Source organism: Zea mays, chromosome 9, assembly GCF_902167145.1.
Source record: "Zea mays cultivar B73 chromosome 9, Zm-B73-REFERENCE-NAM-5.0, whole genome shotgun sequence".
NCBI classification, from domain to species: Eukaryota; Viridiplantae; Streptophyta; class Magnoliopsida; order Poales; family Poaceae; genus Zea; species Zea mays.
This window is the reverse complement of record NC_050104.1, coordinates 1,896,944-1,910,735: the sequence shown is the minus strand read 5'-3', so window position 1 is coordinate 1,910,735 and position 13,792 is coordinate 1,896,944.

Genomic DNA, 13,792 nt, shown 5'->3' with positions numbered 1-13,792 from the left:
AAACTGCACTCGCAAGTTATTATAAGAGAAAGCACACATAGACGTGTCACATTGTCGCTTTGAAGCGATTCGCCAGGGGATTCCACAGCGTGCTGTGCTGCATCGGATCACACTTCGTTCAGATCGATCGAGCTGCAATTGCAAAAACCAAAGGGAACCGAAAGGAAGACATCGTCGTCGTACACAGCTGGCGTCTATATATGCCTGGTTTATCCATCATGCATGGGCCGCGTTGCTGTATGTGCAAGTAGTTAATTAAATCAGTTGAACAGATATCCGCGACCGCCCCCAATCAATGCGGTGGACTCTACTCCCTCCGTCCTAAAGTACTCTCTCAGATTTTTTATTACGCACCGTTTGGATCCTTGGAATTGAATTTCATTCTAATAACACGATCTCCAAAATATAATTTTGAGCAATATTTTTTTGTTAAAATATAAATAAGCTTTTAATAAATTTATACTTTTGTAAAAGTACTTTTTTAAGATAAATTGGTGCACATAAATATTAGGTTTCAAAACTAAATAACAAAATAGTCATTTATAGCCAAAATTTTATAAGTTTGAATCGAATCTTATCTAAAACCACAACTAATAGGACACCGAGAGAGTATAATTGTTTCTACCCACTTTTTTCTATCTACATTCATCCAAATCAAATAATAATGAATATAGACATACATGGAAATTATACGTTGAATTAATGTGGATCTGGCCTATATTAATATTCAATAATAGTCAATGTGGACCTTATTTTAGGCATTTTTCTGTTAGTGGTTTTGCTGCTGCGTGAACCTTTTGATGGGACATTTTACAAGAGGTAGCGTAATAAGATGATACTATGGTTGACTGCAATAAACTGCTATCACGCCGCACAGGGGAAACCCGAACAGTTCACTCCTGAGGAGAGAATGTTCGACGTTGTCGATAACCTGTTTCGAGGCGCCATGATTGGCGCTCTTGCCAACAAGTATGTTGATTCTTATCTAACGTGCACATCTGCAAAAGAGTTATGGGATGCATTAGATGAGAAGTTTGGTGTTTCTGATGCTGGTAGAGAGCTGTACATCATGAAGCAGTTGTTTGACTACAAGATGATTGAGAACCGTACTGTAGTTGAACAGGCTCATGAAATACAGGCACTGGCTAAGGAACTCGAACAGTTCTCATGTGTCTTGCCTGACAAGTTCGTGGCTGGCGGTATTATCGCTAAGCTGCCACCTTCTTGGATGGATTTTGCTACCACTCTAAAACATAAGAGACAAGAGTTTAGCGTGACTGATCCTATTGGGTCTCTTGATGTTGAGGAGAGGGCGAGAGCAAAAGACACCCGTGGAAAAGGAGTTGAGACTTCTAGTGCCAATATGGTACAAAGGAAGAACTCCATTGCGTCACATAATAATAAAAGGAAGAAAAAACAACAAAATGCCACGAAACCCAAGCAGGCAGCCTCGTTTAAAAAGAAGAACAAAGGAGTTGGTTGCTTTGTTTGCGGGAGTACTGATCACTGGGCAAGCGCGTGTCCATATCGCAAATTTAAGCAAGAGAAAAAACTAGCTCAAGAGAAGAAAACATCAAACATGGTTGTTAGAGAGACCGCAGAAGGAACATCGGGGTATGGTAATCTTTTACCTACCGTTCTTTCAATGTGTCAATCCCATGAGTGGTGGCTGACACTGGTGCTAACATTCATGTGTGTGCTGATATTTCTTTGTTTTCTTCTTATCAGTGCAAAGGGGCTAGAGCCTTGCTGATGGGGAACAGATTACATGCACGTGTTCTCGGTGTGGGTATAGTCATTACGAAGTTTACTTCGGGAAAGACGGTGCTATTGAAGAACGTGCAGCATGTCCCCTCCATCAAAAAGAATCTTGTTAGTGGCTCATTGTTATGTCGAGATGGCTATAAACTTGTGTTCAAGTCCAATAAATGTATACTGTCAAAGTATGGGACATTTGTTGCAAAAGGCTATGACAGTGGAGGCTTGTTCAACTTATCTTTGCATGATGTTTGTAATAAGTTTGTGAACAATGTGATTTCGAACGAGTTGTATATTTGGCATCACGACTTTGTCACATCAATTTTGGTTGTGTCGCGGTTAGTAAATTTAAATTTAATCCCTAAATTTGATTTAGTCAAAGGTTCTAAGTGCCAGGTGTGCGTGCAATCTAAGCAACCTCGCAAGCCTCATAAGGCTGCGGAGGCGAGGAACTTGGCACCACTAGACTTAATACATTCCGATTTATGTGAGATGAACGGAATATTGACTAAGGGAGGCAAACGATATTTTATTACTTTTATCGATGATTCTACTAGATTTTGTTATGTGTATCTCTTAAAGTCAAAAGACGAAGCTTTGCATTATTTTAAGACCTACAAAGCTGAAGTGGAAAATCAACTCGAGAGAAAAATTAAATGGTTAAGGTCTGATCGTGGTGGAGAATATTTCTCAGGTGATTTTTCTGATTTTTGTGTGGAACATAGTATTATTCATGAGAGGACACCGCCATACTCATGTAACACCCTAAATTTGGGGGTATAAAATTTCTTTTCTAATATTTACCAAATTCAGGTGTTACTTTCTTGTTCCTCTTTCTTTTTGCTCCTCTATTTATTTATTTCCAAGTAATAGGAAATTTTACTCCATTTATAGCTATTAATAAAACCCTAAGGGATATAATGGTAGATGCATCAAGCGGAAATACATTTGTTTTTGTGTGATGTTTTGCTTTGGTATGTATCAATTTAATATGTAACTCATTATTGTAAATAAATTTGATATCAGGAAATAGAAAAAAAGGAAGAAAATAATAAAATGGAAAGTCTCCCTCAGCCCCTAGCCGGCCTTTCTACGGCCCAGCTCGGTGCCCCCAGCCGCGCGGCCCAGCGCCCCTCCCTGGCCACCTTGCCCGCACCGCACCTCCCCACCCGGCCTGCTTCCGCAGCCCCACAGCCTCGCGCGCCGCTGCTGCGCGCGCTCGCCTGGCCGTGTCACGCGCGCAGCCACCTAGCGCCGCAGCGCCGACGCTGCTCGCGCATGCACGCCCGTCCGCGCACAGCGCGCACGCCCATGCCGCACGATGTGCTCGCTCAGCCGCTGCGCGCAGGGCCCACGCGCCCCCACTCCTCTCCCCTTCAAACCGTCGCTCCCACGACGCGGGGACCCGACAACCATGTGCCCAACGCCTCTACTCCACCTTCTGTCTCTCTCCCTTTTCTTGCCCTTTTCCCTTGAAGCACACCCGCTGCGCCATTCCCAAGCCCCGCGTGTAGGAGTGTCGAATCCGCGCAGCCGATCGGCTTGGCCAGCTCTCGTCCTTGTGCAACTTGCCCGCAGCAGTGCGGCAGCTCGGTGTGGCTCGGCCATGGCGGCCAGCGTGGCACGCCCGCCGGCGCCCAGGCGAGCCTCCCAGCCCGCGCCCCTGTGGCTCCCTTGCCATCCACACGCCATTGCAGCCCGCGCCGTGGGCTAGAGCCTTGTCGCACTCCCTCACTCACTTCGCCGAGCACCGCCGTGCCGCGCCCCGCCAGGCCACGTCTAGTCCTTGCGCGCTGTTGCACCCAGCCGATGTTGTCTTGCCGTCGTGCTATCGTCGTCGCTACGTAGGAGAGCCTACGTCGCTTGGGTGCTTGTCGGCGCCGAGGTGAGCCGTCAATCCCATCTAAACCATGTCTACCCATGTGTGTGATGTCATACGCCATAACCCGCGCACGACTCGCCTGTGCTGTTCGCGCATCGCCGTTCGAGCGAGTCGCGATTCGTGTGCTTTAATAGAATTGGTTTGTCACGTAGTTCATATTAAATAATTAATTTGTGGTTTAGTTGTCTGTTATTAAAATATAAATTCAATCGAATCTAATTGATAATTTTATACGTGTGTAAATACCTGTTATCGTGATTATGCCAACCTAAATGTTGTATTCAATATTTTGTTAACAAATGAAAACGACACAGTCGAGTAAAATTCGTATGTCAAGTCGTGTTTAGCCGCGAATGGTTAGTTACCCAATATATATATAACTTGCGTCGTAAACTCGTTACAACTCGTTTTATGTCGTTCCAGATACGTTAGCTTCATAATGATATTGTGTACACATGAAAAATATTACTTTATCGTAACACATGTTTCATTTAATTAATTAATTATTTGTTAATCTTCGATTATTAAAATGGAAATTTAATAAAAAAACTAAGTTATAGTTTAATTTATGTTTTATAAATATATGTTAATATGATTAATAACAACATAAATATTTAGATACAATACTGACCTAGTGTTAACGTGATATCAGTTATTGTTTCTCGACAGTCGCGCGCTGTTGTGCGCGTTGTTTCGTGTACGCGCAGCGCGTCGTCAGGGTCCCGACAACGTCCGTCTACCCCCTAGACGATGTTCGCCTACCCCCGTCTACCCCCTGCGCGTGCTCGCATTCGTGTCGTTCGCACGTGTCGTTGTTGCCTTTTGCGTGCGCGGTCTGTGCGCGTCGTCACCGTCCATTCGCGCTACGTCGCACACGCGATCCGCACACATTAGTTAATCATTTCGCTTTAATCGTTCATAATTAGTAATGAGATCTTGTTAATCGTTGACTGATTGTTAATTCAATTTATCAATAATTTTCTACGTAAATAATTTATATTAACTAAAAATCAACTTAGAAATATAGTTTTGTACATCTAATTATAATCTGGTGATAATCGCATGTCACGTGTTGTCTACGCGCTGTTCGCACGTGTGGCGCTCGCCGTCGCCGTGTTGTTCATGCGTATAGATCAGGCGTTATTCTCGTGTTGTCACGCGTCGTTCACGCGTGTTACGCGTGCGGTTCGCACGCGTTGTCACACGTCGTTTGCGTGCGTCGCGTGTGCCACTTACACATGTCGCTCGCCTTGCTGCGTATCGTTCGCACATATCCCGCGTGTCGATGACGCGGGTCGCACGACGTCTTCTCATGATAATAAATTGCTTTCGCTTATGAACACTCACGTTAATAACGTTAATTTGTCAGGTTTCATATTTTAGATAGCTAACTTAAGGATTGCTCGACTAAAATTCTATTAGATTAATATTCCAATCAGATTAAAGGGTGTAGTGTCTATCTTGGACTTTTGTAATAAATATTAACATGGATAATATTAATTCAACTGCTTTCTATTTATTTAACATTCGTGTAGTATAAACATGTCACCTGGTCAGTTATTCTCGTCTGTTGCGAGTGTTGTTCCGCGCGCGGTGGCATGCTGCTTCGCGCGTCGTTCACGTGCTGTCTACGCGTTGTTCGTGCGTGATGGGCTCGTAGTCGCGTGCTGGTTCGTGCGCGTTCGCGCTCGTCGCGCATGCTATTTTCGTGTGTCATCAGCGTGCTATGTCGCGTGGGTCCGCGCGTCGGTTGCATGCTGTCGTGCTGTTTCACGCGTCATAAATCCATCTCTCTTAGGATCCCTTGTTTTAATTAAATTATTTAACTAACTGACATTTGTTAGTGTAGCAGATTAATCGAACTGACCGATGTATAACATTTGTATTTGTTAATGTCGAATTAAACATTATATTTAATAATTGTTTAACGTAAACGTGATAACTCATCAACTGTAGCCTCGACCGTCGCGTTTCTTTCCCTCGCGTGACCATAGAATCGAACTCTATTTTATGCTGCATGTTTTTATAATATTTTATCTTGTATGGTGTAATGTTTTTATGCATATATATATATATGTTTGGTTGCTTGTGCCTGTTTGTCGTCGCTTCGCGTTGTGATTAGATCGCGATTCGTTTCCGCGCTCCGAGGGACCGATGATCAAGCGTCGGCGACCAAGTGATCAAGCTCTCTGAGTTCTATGAGGTTGAAGACCCTGAGCATCTATTTGATGAAGGCAAGTGTCCTCTGACCCATTATGTACCATTCACTTATAATTCACTGTCCCGCATTACTTAATTCAAACCTAAGGATTGACTAGCTTTGTATCCATCTTGTCCTTGATTACCTTTTGGGTTATTATGGTTAGCTTCATGCTATTGCTTTACTTTAATCAATGAACATGATGTGAATATTTATGATACGATGATGTTATCCCGATGAGGATATTGTGATATTTTAGGGGGCTCGGGCCATTTTCCCTGAGTACCTCTCCGTAAGGACCTGTTCGTGGAGTGACCACCCGGGACAACAGTGCAACCATGAGGGTGGAATGGGACGCCCTTAGCTAATTAATTAGATGAACCTGGGGTATAGTTGGCTTTGCCGGAGGGCCGTCAATGGGGGCCGGGGCATAGTGCTCGCTCTGCCAAGGTTGGGGTGCAGAGGTTCATTCGATTTGGTTTTGTTAGTCACCCACCTTGGGGAGGTGTACTGCATTTGTACGACTGGCGAAACCTAACAAGCAGCTATGCACCAGGGGATTCTTTGTAAAGGCTACGTAGTGATAACCTGTCAGGCCACCTAGGTAGTGGTCAATGGGGATTAGCTCTCCTCGGGCAGAAAGGGAATCACGGCTCATGGATAAAGTGTGCGACCTCTGCAGAGAGAATGAAACTGATATATCAGCCGTGCTCACGGTTATGAGCAGCCTTGGGATCCTCTTTGATTAGAGATGCAGGTGATCTGAGATACAATGGTTCTATTTATGGTTTTGGGCTCGATGATGATAATGATGTTCCTCGATGAGGAAGTGATTCACGGGTTGGTTATATGATAAAACTTGGCTTCCACTAATAATAAATATCTGACCAACTAAAAGCAACTGCTTGAGCTTAACCCCACATAAAGCTAGTCCACTTCAGCCAAACGGGACATTTGCTGAGTACGTTGATGTGTACTCACCCTTGCTTTCACAAAACATCAGGTTGCCTTTGGTGCAATCTATGCTCAGGTAAAGAAGAAGGCGTCGAGGCAGATCTCCAGGAGTTCCAGGACTTCGGCGACTTTGAGGATTAGGCTAGCGACCTCCCCCAGTCAGCTGCCTGTGGTGGGTTTATTTACGTTGGCTACGTTTCTATTCTGTGTACTTTGATTATATTATGTAAATGACTCTAGTCTTTCATATTATTACTTACTCTTTATTGTTATTCGAAGGATTGTGCTATGATGAGTAATTTATGTAATCGCTATGTACGTGAATTTCTGATCCTGCCACGTACATGGTTCGCATTCGGTTTACCTTCCAAAACCGGGTGTGACAACTCACCACAATCCAATGGGGTTACTGAGAGAAAGAACCGAACTCTAACTAATTTGGTTAACGCCATGTTAGAGACTTCGAGACTATCTAAGGAATGGTGGGGTGAGGCGATTTTGACAGCGTGTCATGTTCTGAATAAAGTTCCCACAAAGGACAAAGAAATCACACCATCCGAGGAATGGGAAAAGAGGAAATTAAATATCTCCTATTTGCGCACCTGGGGTTGTTTGGCTAAATTGAATGTGTCAATTAACAAGAAGCGCAAATTAGGACCGAAAATTGTTGATTGTGTTTTCCTTAGGTATGATTTTCACAACATTAGATATAGGTTCTTAATTATAAACTCTGGAGTACTGAACATGTTGGTTGGTACTATTATGGAGTCCAGAGATGCTACGTTCTTTGAGGATAAATATCCCATGAAAGCTACACATGGTACGTCTAGTGATGAACCAACGATACCCCATGAGTATTTTATTCCGGTAGAACACACTAAGGAATCCCATATACATAATCCTGTGGAAGATGACAATGTATCAACTCGAAAGAGTAAGAGACCAAGGATTGCAAAGTCCTTTGGTGATGATCACATTGTATATCTTGTGGATGACACCCCAAGTGCCATTGAAGAGGCATATTCCTCTCCTGATGCTAACTTTTGGAAGGAAGCAATAAGAAGTGAGATGGATTCTATTATGTCTAATGCAACTTGGGAGGTCGTTGAGCATCCTTATGGGTGTAAGCCCATTGGGAGTAAATGGGTGTTCAAGAAAAAGCTTAGGCCTGATAGTACTATTGAAAGGTACAAGGCGAGGCTTGTAATTAAAGGTTATTCATAGAAAGAAGGTGATGATTTCTTTGATACTTATTCACCTGTGGCCCGATTGACCACAATTCGTGTGCTACTTTCACTGGCTGCCTCTCATGGTCTCCTCGTCCATCAAATGGATGTTAAGACAACATTCCTAAATGGAGAGCTAGATGAGGAAATCTACATGGAGCAACCAGCTGGGTTTGTAGCAAACGTTCAAGAAGGCATGGTTTGTAAGTTATTGAAATCTTTATATGGCCTAAAACAAGCACCTAAGCAATGACATGAAAAGTTCGATAGAACTTTGACTTCTGCCGGCTTTGTTGTGAACGAAGAAAACAAATGTGTATACTATCGGTATGGTGGGGGCGAGGGAGTAACTTTATGCATGTATGTTAATGACATTCTAATCTTAGGGACGAGTCTTGATGTGATTAAAGAGACAAAATACTTTCTATCCAATAATTTTTAAATGAAAGATTTGTGAGAAGCTGATGTTATTCTTAACATTAAGCTATTGAGAGAAGGTAATGGTGGGATCACACCTGTGCAATCCCATTTTGTGAAAAAGGTTTTAATTCGCTTTGGTTATAGCGAATGTGAATCTGCTCCAACACCTTATGATCCTAGTAAGCTTTTGAAGAAAAATCGAAGGACATGTAGGGATCAATTGAGATATTCCCAAATAATTGATTCACTCATGTACTTAGCTAGCGCTACGTGGCCTGACATCTCGTTTGCTGTGAGCAAACTTAGCCGGTTTGTTTCAAATCCGGGAGATGATCACTGGCATGCTCTTGAGAGAGTTCTGCGCTATCTAAAAGGTACTATGAGTTTAGGCATCCATTATACCGGGTACCCAACAGTACTGGAGGGTTATTGTGATGCAAATTGGATATCTGATGCTGATGAGATATATTCCACAAGTGGATATGTGTTTTCACTTGGAGGTGGTGCTGTTTCATGGAAGTCTTGCAAGCAGACCATCTTAACGAGGTCGACTATGGAAGCAGAACTCACAATATTAGATACCGCTTCAGTTGAGGCCGGGTGGCTTCATGAACTCCTTATGGATTTACTGGTGGTTGAAAAACCTGTGCCGACTATTTCTATGAACTGTGATAATCAGACTGTGGTAATCAAGATAAACAGTTCTAAGGATAATATGAAGTCGACAAGGCACATAAAGAGGCGTTTAAAATCTGTTAGGAAATTGAGAAACTCCGGAGTAATAGCGTTGGACTATGTCCATACGTCTAAAAATCTGGCAGATCAATTTACTAAGGGGTTATCACGTAATGTGATAGATAGTGCATCGAGTGAGATGGGCCTGAGACCCACCTAAAGTTTATCATAGTGGTAACTTGTTCTATGTGATCGGAGATCCCGTGGATTAGAATGGTGAAACAAGCTAGTAGTAGACTGAGAGGAAAGACCCTTAATAAGGTTCGTTTCAGATGCACATCTTTCCTTACTATAAGGTAGGATGTTGTTTACACCTTAATATGTTCCAAGTGGCTTTGTGAAGCAAATATGTTGTCCTACAGAACATCTTTAGAGGAACATACCTATATGTGTTAACTACTAGTCACAGTTTATGAGATCTGGGTGGTCTCTAGATACCCATGAAAGGCTATAAAGTTTGACTTATATGCTCCAACCAGAGGGGATGCGCTCGGCAACCTAGTACTGGTAAAGAGTTTAGATGAAACTTATTCCACGCAAAACTGTCAATTCAAGGCCTAGTCCATTGTGCAGTTGTGATCAAGTGTAGTCTAGATTCTAGGTGGAATGTTCAACTTAACGGTCTCCATCGAAACACCAGTATATCAAACGTTTGAGATGATGAGAGCATTTTAGTCTGACTTAGCATTTGGTGGGGATTGTTGAATTAATGTAGGCCTGACTCATATTAATATTCAATAATAGTCAATGTTAGAGGCCCACTTTAATGCCACGGTGTACTAGTACTTTAGTACCATATCGGAAGTTCAAGGGATAATTCACTCAACTTAAATAGGTGGACCGTTGGTGCATCTATTGAGAAGCTGAGAAAAGGATGCAGGACTGCAACACGCGCGCGTGCCGTCGGCCGGGCCATGGCCGTGGTAGATCGGACCTTGGTCCGAATATTTCTTCCTAACGGTTACACATTTCGCCTAGAGTGATGACCGTCCATTACTGTCGTTTCCTGTGTTATGACTAGTAACGGGCGAGCTGTAATGACTGTCAGCTAGTAACAGTCGTCGTCACTGATGGAGTCAGTTTCTAACTGGCTGTAACGATAGCTCTGATGGTGGATGGAGTACTATACAGATTAATTTGGGACACTATATTCATATGATAGTTAATGAATATGTTATCACGGCCGGCCCTGAGGGGGTGCGGCGGGTGCGGCCGCACCGGGCCTCCAAAAATAGAGGGGCTCTCTGGCCACTTGACGTTAGCACTTTTTTCCCGCTAAGCATATCTACCCTAGACATAAATAAGCAAGAGCGATGCACTATCGATCAGTTTCGTTTATATTGTTAAACTAATGTCTCAATTACTTATCTAATATTCCTTTCGTTCCAAAATAGTATTTGTTTTAACTCTTGATTTTTATGTCTATATTCAACTAGATGATGAGGAATCAACTAGAGAAGCAAAATAAATTCTATTTTGATACAGAGAGAGTATTATTTACTATACACATGATGGTTGCATCGACGGAGAGAAGATTTTTAAAATTAAAATATTTTTTGAACTATTTAAGGTCAACAATGACTTAAGAGAGGTTAAATGGTTTGGCGATTATATGTATCTAAAAGAAGTTGTTGGATGAGATTGATCTTAATGGTATAAGTGATGGTTTGTATCACAAAATGTTAGAAGATATTTTTAATGACATCAGATAACAAGTATGTGTTTTTGCTATATTTTATATTTGTCGTCTTATAAATGTTGAATATTATATATATTGTGTGTGGATAGTGTGCCTCCATTTCAGATTTCGCACGAGGCCTCTAAAAAAAGTTAGGAACGGCCCTATTATTAGTCTAAATAAATTATACTTTGAGACGGATAGAGTACTATACAGATCAATTTAGGACACCTAAGAACAATAAGATAACACATGCACGCACGCCTGTCGTCACTGGAAACCATGAGCGTGCATTTGGAGCACGTTAATGGTGCTACTAGCCAGAGTAATACGCTTTTGCCGACGTGGAGGCCACTAAGCACACTAGCTAGAGCGCGCTCGTAGTAGTTGAAGTTGTTAGAGGCTGGCCTAATTACCTACCAGGCCACGAACAGCAATGTGCTTATTTAGGTACGTCGTCGACCAGACATGCATCTCCAATAAACCGGCACCGTACCTAAAAGCTCTGCCTCTCTCTCCTCGTCCGAGCCAAGCAAACATTTTTTTTCTGAAAAATACGCCACATCTCTCACAAGACAATTGGGTATGTGCAGTGCTCAAAAAACACGAGCCTGAATAGTGCGTCCTTCATCATCTTTTTAGGGTGTCTTTGATTGAGAACGCGATAGGATAAAACGATCTCTTAAATAAAGTTGTTTAGTTCAGGATCAGGGATTATGACAGTATTATCCCAGTATTGCGTTATGACAGTATTATCTCAGCTAGTATTGTTTCCAGTTGTTACTTGAAATACGCTAGAGTACGTCTCTGTCCTGCCTATCTCCACCTGTCGCGCAACCAAATGCATTCTTAAAAGCTCTCCCATCTCCGACACCAACCGTGATAATCCATCTCCTTTTTTTTATTTATACTGTATTTGCTGACTGCTAAAACATGTCTACTAGCTGCATCAAGGAAGCTTTTGCCGGTGGGAGGTGTGTGGGTGGCGGTGCACAGCTTCGTTTCGTAGTCGACCGTCCTCCATGCACGTGTTTCCAGTTCTTTGCGCACTCAAAACTTGGGCGCCCTACGTTGTCTAAACAAATTTGGATATGGCTCTTCTCTAGGTACGTATTCTGAAGCAAAAAAGCAGTGCTATATATAGGTACGTATTCTGTTTCCTCCTCCCCGATATTTGCTTTAATTAGTCAATCCAATAAGGACTCATTAACATGCAGGTCTAGATTCTTTGAACGCATCAGTTGCATAGATGACCATAGAGTGGTCAGCTGCATGCTTTCTCAGAAAGCTTGCATGCAACCATCTCAGAGGCTGAGGTTTTTGGGCAGGCGGCGGGCGGGAGAGCAGGCGTCAAACTGGCCTTTCTCCACTGCAAATTGACCCATCACTTATGCCCACTAACTCTCGCAGTTTCATTACCGTTTTAAGATCAACAGCATATACACTACCGGAATCGGCAAAGCCTGAAAAACACTCGGTATAGGCTTTGCTGAGTGTCGCACTCGGCAAAAAGGGCTCGACGAACAGTACATCAGCAAAGCCTTCTTTGCCAACTACTTTTTTGGACACTCGGCACAGATTTTGCCGAGTGCCAGGCAGTACTCGGCAAAGAAAAGCCACCGTCACGGCGCCGGGTTGACGGAGACGGCGTCTTTGCCGAGTGTCCTAGGTGACACTCGGCAAAGGAGTTACCTTTGCCGAGTGTCTCCTAATACACTCGGCAAATAAGTTACCTCTTTGCCGAGTGTCTGCCGTCCAGCACTCGACAAAAAATCCGTCAGCGGGTCCCCATGTCAGGTTCTTTGCCGAGTGCTTTATATGGCACTCGGCAAAGCGTGTCTCTTTGCCGAGTGCCAGGGCCACTACACTCGGCAAAGAACCTATACCGGTGCCCAGGTCTTGGTTCTTTGTCGAGTGCTATGGTCCTGACACTCGGCAAAGCCCCTCTTTGCCGAGTATAACACTCGGCAAAGTGACCAGTACACACCTTTTTATTTGTTTTTCCTATTCCATCCAAACAAACAAAAGATACATCATAGATATCACATATATACATCACAGATATCATCACAGACATAAATATGCAACACAAACATTAATATACAAGTTCTCAAAAAAAATAGTATCAACACAAGTTCAGAAGTATCAACACATAAGTCTCAAGCTCTGATATAAGTATTCAACAGAAGTTTTGTAGTCTGAATACTAAAAACATAATTCTCATTGAGGTGGGCGGTTGGACTGGTGCTGCGTTGGGCTGGGCGCTTCATGAGGGTTGTTGGATGCCGCCCCAGATTGGCCCTGTACAGAGAAGAGATTGCATGCGTTATACCAGATGCATTACCAACATCTAACTACAATTTTGATACTCACAGGAGTATGGAATAGAGCAGGGTCCATTGTAGGGAACAATGGAGGTGGCGAAGCGAAACCCTGTGCGGCGCCAAGGCTCTGCATGTATTGAAACATCTCCGCCATCCTCTGTTGTTCTGCCAAGCGTTCCCTCCTCTCTTCTTCTAGCTGGGTCCGTAATATTACAAGCCAACGTTATAGTAACTCAAAGAGAAGGTATATAACTCAAGGAATGACGAGTTACAGAAGCACTAACCTCGAGTTGCGGTATGCGAAGCTGTGAGCTGTCGAGCCGAGGTCGTATGGCTGGACTCGAGCCCGTGCTCCTTGCCCGCACCTGAGACAGAGTGGGAGTGGAGGACGAGTCGATTGCCCCGTCGGCAATCCAGTACCGCCCATGTCTCTTGCCTCCTCCGACCCTCATAAGCACATTGGGGTCGATCTGCTCGGTGCTCGGATCATATTCTAGGCCATGGACCTCCTGCGCCATGGCGGTGTAGTCATGAAGGCGGCTGTAGACGGCGGGGTTGTTGTAGGCCTCGGGCCCGTCATACAGGTTGTAGGTGACGTCGGACGTCGCCTTGCCC